A 7,452-nucleotide genomic window follows, 5' to 3' on the forward strand; every position below is an offset into this window, starting at 1 on the left:
ACTCGTACGCCGATTGGTCCGGATCATATTTCGATTGGTCGGTTGCCGTACTCTTCCCTCGGCTACTCCGCGCGGACTGAATACCCGTCCTCGTCTCACTCGCTGCGAACAGATTGCCGTTTCCATCTTGCTTACACCATGACCGCATCGCTTCTCCGTCCGTTGTTCGGCGGGATATTTGAACGTCGTCGTCGCACCAGCGCAGCGACAGACGCGATAGCAACCACGGCTGTTCTCGAGTCTCTCATTCTCCTTGCAGCAGTCTTTCCTTGCCTCACGGGCCTCTCCAATCCTTCTTTCTCTTTCACCCTTCTCGCCCTCTCTTAGTCACCCGTCACTCCCTCCTTGTCCCACGAGAGAACAGTCTCTCGGCAGCAAAGCAGCGAGATCCCCCGAACGAGATATGAATTCACGTTCCTCCTTTTATATTCCACGCTCGCCTGCCCTCCATTTTGCTTGCTCGAGCCCCTTGTCTGCCTCGCCGATCTGCGACTACCGTATGTGTCGGCTGCACGGCTATCTCACGGGCTTCTCTCTCTCTCTCTCCCTCTCTCTCTCTTCTCGTCTCTCTTTTCTTTTTCCAGTCTTTCTCCGCCAATGATCTTCTCTCGGGGCTATACATACCACATGTATGATCATCTCCGTCGTCCGTTGTCTCCGTCATCGTCGTCTTCGTCGTCGTCGACGTCTTCAAGCTCTCTCTTTGCCGTCGACGCGCCTTCGTATTGCTTTGCACCGCAGACGTATAGGAGTATGTATATGCACTTGCGTATCTATATATACACTTACTCGTCTGTTAACGCGTGCACGTGATAAGTCGCAAGCTCTATATGTATGTTGGTACAACGTGGTCAACTGGTCGCTGAGAAGGAGATATGGACCAACCTGTTTGTTTTGGAAGAAACGTAAAGGGACGCCTCCACTGGCGTATGTAAGCAGCAAAGAGGAAGGCAGTTATTTCTTCCAACAGTCGCTCGTTTAAGTGTGCATATCTATTTACAATTCATTCCTGAGGTACTCACCGAGGACTGTGTATTCGCGTTCGTGAAATTTCGTAAAATCTTTTCCGGATATAATACGTGTACTGTTTGCCAATGAATACACACCCTAAGAAGAGACGAGGCAAACAAGAAAAAGAGAAGAAAGAAATATTAGCGGTGGGTTATCGCGTCCAAAAGGAGGCAGAGAAGAAACGAAGCGTTAAATATTAAAAACAATCCATCAATTAGCGTTAATGCCCCGGCATTAAGCGAGCCCGGTGGCTCTCTTCTCGTACCGCGGCACAGCGACACGTGTTCGTGTGCAGCTGTATGTCACACGACCGCCTCTACCCGCCTGTCTACGTACAGTCGGCCATAAAACTCTAAATACACCTCACATAACTTGAATCAGAGTAAACATATCTTTCACTTGTTTTGTAGGTCTCATGAAATTCTTTTGAATGTATGAAACATTTCAAGACGACGTAGAATCCGATTGTTTAATCTTTGTTTCTCATATTTCCTACACTTTTGTTTGAATTTAGATTTACTTGATCAAATTAAGGTAACATGTGTAAGACCATAGAGACCTGTTCACGATGAGCCCAAAGTTAAGACGCATGATTAAGAGATAATGAACGATCTCAGCGTACGCCCAATTCTTACTTAAAATAGTCTCAAATACAGATGACCGTACAGGAGGAGGATAGCGGAAAAATGAACTTGGCATTGTTGGTAGTTCCTCTCGAATATTCACCTGGAATAGAGGAAATAAAACTTATTTTGTCACGTGCTTCGTTCTTGTTCAGACCATTTTTTATGCAGGTAGTAATAAAAATTATTGGATGATATTCTAAAAACTCAGAAGAGTATTCAACATTTTTTTTAAGTTTTTTGAAGTACAGAAACCTAATAATCTCTATGGACTTAAAGAAATCAATGTGTAGACGACTTTAGTAAAGGGTAAAGTTGCATGCGGAGTGTTAAACAAGATATCTGTTAAATATCCTAAATCTATCTAGTTTAGTATTATTTCAAAATCTAAATAGATTTCCTGAGAAATGAATTAATATTCTTGACATAATAAATTTGTCTTCTTCAAAAATATGTATTTGAATTCTGACAGGTATTCGTTGACTTTCACGAGTGGCTGTATACTATACATACGCAATGACTACTGGTAGGTATCATTTCGGTTCGTTAGGCGCTGCCCGCTGTCGTATAGGCGTTACGCAGTGTACATACGTTGTGTGCAAGGTATACATATGTAAAGTGTACACACGTGCGGTTGAACTACGCCTCCGCCCTCCATCTCATCATGCTTGCATGTATATGTATGTATGTACACGTACACTTATACGTGCACACAGTAAGAGCAAACGCGCGCGAATCGTCGTACGCGATAGAAACTTATGTATCGAACCGATCAGATTTTACAAGATCTGTGTCTAATATCAATTTGAGAGTCACATACATATAAACCAATGAAAAATTGATTATTATTATGTATTTATTTACCTCCCTTGTTTTTGAGATATTATTATAGTATTAATAAAGAAATATCAAGTGAATGCTAATTTGCCTGCTGTGCTGAACAATCTGCATAAATGTATGAATGATTTTGCATATCGTTTATTATTATGCTTATTATACATCTCCTTAACCTTTCACTAAAGAGTTACAGATGAGTAAACATTGATGAGTGTTAAATAAAGTTTGCGACAAAGAGATGTTAAGAAACTATTTCTACAGTAAGAAATTTGTCTACAATCAGTTTGCTATGAAATGAAAAGTCAAGAGGAAGAATAGCGAGACGGGGCATTTGGTGGGACACTGTGCCTGGAGCCGTGGCCAGTGCAACGACATGCATCGGCCGCAGCAAGGGCGACATTATCGCCGGTTGCACACACCGCGCGGTTGCGGATGGTGCGGTATGGTGGTTAGGGGCGGTTAGGGCAGTGCACCACAAGGGTGGTCAAACCGCAAACGAGACCACCGTCCTGGCTATCTGCTATCTGGATAACCACCACCGCCGCCGATGCCCTCCGCCACCGCCTTTCGCCTCCTGCACACAACCGAAAGAGAGAGAGAAAGAGAGGGAGACACCGAAGGTGAGAGAAAGAGAAAAACGAGCACTGTTACTGTTGCACCATTAGAATCGTCGTCGAACCGACGATACCCGACGACATGACCCTCACTTATCTTACTAATTTCAAGTAGATCGATCATCGGCTCTTAAGAACGCGTTTAATGGGCTATCGTACCTGTATTTCGTGTTCCCTCTTGCTTCTGTTCTCGTTTTTTTATTATTGATACTCGTGAGCATGCACAGTTACTGGTTTAGCCATTTTTTATTCCTGTTCGATGTTCTTAATTTTTGGTAAACCGAAGGACGGGAACATCGAGCAACGTTAACGATCTCTTGGGTGGTATGATAATTACTTTAATGCCGAACGAGTGTGAATTTCGAATCGAACGACTTTTTAAGTAGTCGAGAGTATATGGTAAAGAAGTATTTAAGTTACGTTTAATCGTGTATTTCGTCTATTTTCTTTTAATCTAGTCTTAGAAAATTCATTTAACATAATAGTTTTATAAGCAATCCGTAGAAACCGAATTTAGAATCAGATTAAACTAAACCCTATAATATCTGCTTGAGTGCAACAAAAAGCGCGGCATGAAATCTGATCGAGAACCGTTACACAATTCTCGCCTCGATAGATTACATAAATGGGATTCGCTTAAACTGCTCCGGCAAGAACAACTCGTTGCACGCGTGTCAGGCTAATCGAGAGATTAATCATCGATCCTCGATCGATCGTTTTGCATTCCATCCTTAAGACGCTGCAACAAGATCAAAGTTTGAAAGGAGGTCTTGGTCCTCCTGTTGCTCGAAACCTCTCTCCTGAAATTACCATTCACCGATGCCATGCCGAGGAAGGGAATGCCTTCGAGAAACCGCGACGATATACATTGGATGTCGCAATTTTTCAATAGGCAGAAAAAACTGTGGCAACAGTCTGCTCTTTTGTGGCTAGTCGATGCTCTCGGACGTGCACATATAAGAAAGAGAGAAAGACAGGTGGAGAAGGAGGAACGGAATAAATTGAATAGCCCGAGAGAATACGTTCTTTCTTTTGTGGTAGGTGCGAGGATAAAAATCTCCGGTCGCCCGTGTGCAATTACCTTGACATGTAATTGCAGCGATTCACTCAGCTGTGTCGACCGGCCATTCTGTGCACGATAAATTTCTCCTCCGCCTTCCTTTCCGCTTGCACCCTTTCCTTCCATCACTCGTTTCGTTTACAGCCTGGCTACCGAGAAATTTAAGCGCACGGACCACGGCTCATCGGGTAAAGGGGCGCTTGTATATTTATGTGGCGCACCGAGGAAGAGGAGCCAAGAAAACGATAGAGAGTGAGTGAGTGTAAGAGAGAGAGAGAAAGAGAGAGAGAGAGAAGGAGTACAGTGACGTTTTATGTTTGTACACATGTTTAGGTTTACGATTTCGCGAACCAGCTGCCGTTTTATCGTCGATCCGCGCCAATCGGATCTCTCCATGCTCGTGCACCTTGAGAGCTGATTAAATCGACTTTCTGTTTAACGCTAACCTTAATTCGTACCACCGAGCTCTAATTAACGCGGCGAAGGGTTGCTCAGCTCGCTTCGGCAACACCGGAGATCGTTTCGTTTAAAATTTAGGGAGTTCCGGTTTCGCTCTCTCTGGAAGAGAAACGTCACCGCGATTGGTTTTCGCTAACGAGATTCCTTTTGGGCGTCGTGTGACAGTATTAAGAACTGCATAATTGCTTCAATTCCGATGAAATTCAGTGTAAAACCAATTTAAATGAATATCTTCATTTTTAAGAATAATTGAGACCTCGAGGGAACAACTCTTCAAATATAAACATAAACATTTGTATTAATTATAAGGTACGTTAACGATCGTTTTAAAAGGGGAATAAATTAAGCTGAGAAAATGAAGGGTGTATCAACGTTAAAAGGGAATTCAATACCCAGCAGACCGAATTCCAAAACGAAACAGCGTATGGGAAAAATATTAGCGAGACCTCGCGTGTGTCGCTTGTTAAACGATTCCATGGATATCGAAAACGTAAAAGCCGGAACTCGAAAATCCACCGCGATGAATGCGGGAAAAACGCAGCGTTATAGACACGCGAGGATCGCAATACCGTTCGCACTCTCGTTGTTTCGACACGCATGCAAGCAGCTGCAATTTTTGTCGTTGCATTAACATGAGAGAAAAACAACCGCGTCACGAGCCATGGCCACTGGGCTAGTCACCTCAGCTTTTCACGATTTTGCATATTTGCTCTGTCCGAGGGTTCAAGTATACATACATACGTATCTATGTATACTACGCACCGCACACTCAATAGTCAATATTTGATTTCTCTAATGAGAAATCGAGAGATTACTTGGAAAGTTTTAAACTAATGTTGCTAAAGAACCACTGAAACACTAATTGTGCTCGGTCTGCGTTCGCCAGTACTTTCCTTCATTTTTATACAAGATGGAACATAAACAGTTAGTCAGTCGAAAGGTCGAGGTTTGATGAAAACAATTTGACAAATGGTATCGGTTCCTTTTTCATCATAGTTTTAAACAAGTGGTTCGATAGACAAAAAGAAGGAAATGTTGTCTTCGCTGATCGCTTTGCAGAGATCGATTCTCTTTCCTTTCCTTTTTATTCTCCCTGCCGGCCGAGTTATCGAGTTCGAGTGGAATCTTCGGTTGATCTCTAATGCATGCAAATCGCTGCGCATCATCCGGAAGATCAAGCTTTCTCCGACGCGATGGCGCGCAAGATTACGTATCACTTCGCCTTTTCGCGTGGTATTTTCCGAAAAACGATTTCCCTTCCCGATCGATTCGTAGAACTCGATAACGGAGGAAGGTAAAAGTCAGGCGGAAGAAATCAAACGGAAATTTCTGATCGAACGGAATCATTCTTCCCAGAAAGAGAAGGCGTTCCTATATAGTTTTCGAATTTGTTTCCCTTATAATGATTCTTAATGCGAATCAGTAGAAAATGTAAAATTAAAATTCTTGGTATCAGTATGTCAGGTAATCGAAACTCACGACGCGACGAACTATTTAGTTACATTATAGTATAACGTTATAAAACTACGTTCTTGAATTGACTGTAAAATAATAAATAATTCTAAAAAATTATTTCCTTTATGAATCGATTCGCGAAATTCGACAAATCCGAGGAAGAGGAAAGTCGAACAAAGGAAGTCAGGAGTAAGCACGAGTTACAGTGCCGAATACACAGGACATAGAAGGACACGATTCTGAATCTTCGACTCGACGATGAAATCCACTCTGCTCCCGAGACACGTGTCTTGGTTCCACCGCTCCAGAGAACAGCAATTTTCTTGCGCACCTCGCGTACGTTCATATTCCCGCTGCGAGATGCACTTCTACCGTGCTTGCAGATATCATGGCCCGTTCGAGGGATATTGTGTCCCGTTCGGTGTGATGAAGAACGAGGAACAATAACGAAGACAGGGTCTAACAATCTCTCTATTTTAGAGAGAGAGAGAGAAAAGGAGAAGAGAACGCAGGCGAACAACGATATAGGAATTACGCGCAGGAAGCGAAAGCATGCTAAGTAACGAGAGTAAGATGAACAAAGATCGCTAATTATAAGTACAGACAAAGCGAGAGAGAAGGGGAAAAGCAGAATACCAGAAACAGGAGTGCTACATAGACACAGTTCGTTAGGGAGCGAGTGGAAGATAGAGAGCGATACTACCGGATGGCACGAAATGCTGCCAGAACAAGGAAAGCGCAACAAGCTGGGACGTGAGAAAGATAGAGAGGGAGAGAAAGAGAGATGTATATACACGGTTTATTAGTGTCCAATTGTAACGACAGAGGTGTGGGGATACACGAAAGCGAGCGCGTGAACTTGCTCATTTGCGTAACTGTTAATTCGCCGCGTTTGTGTGAGCGAGCACCGTGCCGCGGCTCGTAGATACTAGAGCCAGCCAGCCAGCCAGCCAGCCTCACTGCCGACGCGACGCAACGCGACGCACAGACAGAAAATTAGCGCTTTGAGTGTGGCTGACTCTGACCGCCCGCTAACTACCTACCCTCGTGTTCGCTTGATGTTCATCAACGCGTACACTCATGCTTATAAGACTTAGAATGCTTTTAATTTAAGCCTTGCGCGACCGCAGACAAGATTATCTATGTATCTATGTATGTATGTATTTCGCTATGTATACAATATATGTTCTACTATCTGATAAAGCAGATATCTGCAATATAATAAACAAGCAGAGTTTATCGATAATAATTTTTGCTTATGATATTTTGCTATAATAGAAAACTAATAGAAATAAGTGATAAATCTCTACTTACGTTTACAATCTGCAAACTTTGTTGCAAAACTTGCTCTTTGATAAGAAGGTAAGTATACTTCAGGTGAATAAAAAATAAT

The sequence above is a fragment of the Ceratina calcarata genome, unplaced genomic scaffold, assembly GCF_001652005.2.
Source record: "Ceratina calcarata isolate Rehan_Ccalc_2016 unplaced genomic scaffold, ASM165200v1 scaffold171, whole genome shotgun sequence".
NCBI classification, from domain to species: Eukaryota; Metazoa; Arthropoda; class Insecta; order Hymenoptera; family Apidae; genus Ceratina; species Ceratina calcarata.